The 653-nt window shown below is 40.4% G+C and overlaps 1 non-coding gene across 1 annotated transcript; it reads right to left on the minus strand.

Moving 5' to 3' along the window:
- Positions 1-315: 315 nt before the first annotated feature.
- Positions 316-422, minus strand: LOC141645095 (small nucleolar RNA R71). The gene has a single exon (XR_012544686.1). It is a non-coding gene; the product is annotated as a small nucleolar RNA R71 (small nucleolar RNA).
- Positions 423-653: the final 231 nt, after the last annotated feature.

Here is a 653-nt window from a genome sequence, read left to right on the forward strand (position 1 = left end):
CCTACACGACCACATTTAACCGGTAATTTCATTGCCAAATCCGCATTCATACAATTAGTTGAGAGAAGTCAATTTGGAGGGATGCCTAGTGAAGATCCTCATTTACATATGGAGACTTTTTGTGACTATTGTGATAAAATTTCTCAAACCGGAGTTACTCAAGACCAAATCCGATGGGTATTATTTCCTTTTTCCTTGATTGGTACCGCAAAGCAATGGTTAAAGAGCCTAGACAAGGCTACCCTTGGTATTGATTCATGGAAGAAGTTAGCACTTGCTTTCTACAAGAAATTCTATCTTCCGGAGAAGACAAATATGTTGAGAGCCCAAATCACCGGGTTCAAGCAAAGGGATGAGGAATCATTATATGAAGCATGGGAGAGATTTAGGGATACTTGTCGCTCTTGTCTACACCATGGACTTAGTGAGTGGTTCCTGGTTCAACAGTTTTGAAATGGCTTATATGAAGATTCATGCAATGTGCTTAATATGGGATCCAATGGGATGTTTACCGAAGTTGATGAGAACCAAACATGGGCCAAAATCAAAGAGATGGTGGTTCATAATTCCCAATATAGTAGGCTTCGAAAGACCACTAGAGAAGGAAAGCATGAGGTAGATTCCATCACACAATTGGGTGCTCAACTAAGTGC

This window comes from Silene latifolia, chromosome 2 (genome assembly GCF_048544455.1).
Source record: "Silene latifolia isolate original U9 population chromosome 2, ASM4854445v1, whole genome shotgun sequence".
Taxonomy (NCBI): domain Eukaryota; kingdom Viridiplantae; phylum Streptophyta; class Magnoliopsida; order Caryophyllales; family Caryophyllaceae; genus Silene; species Silene latifolia.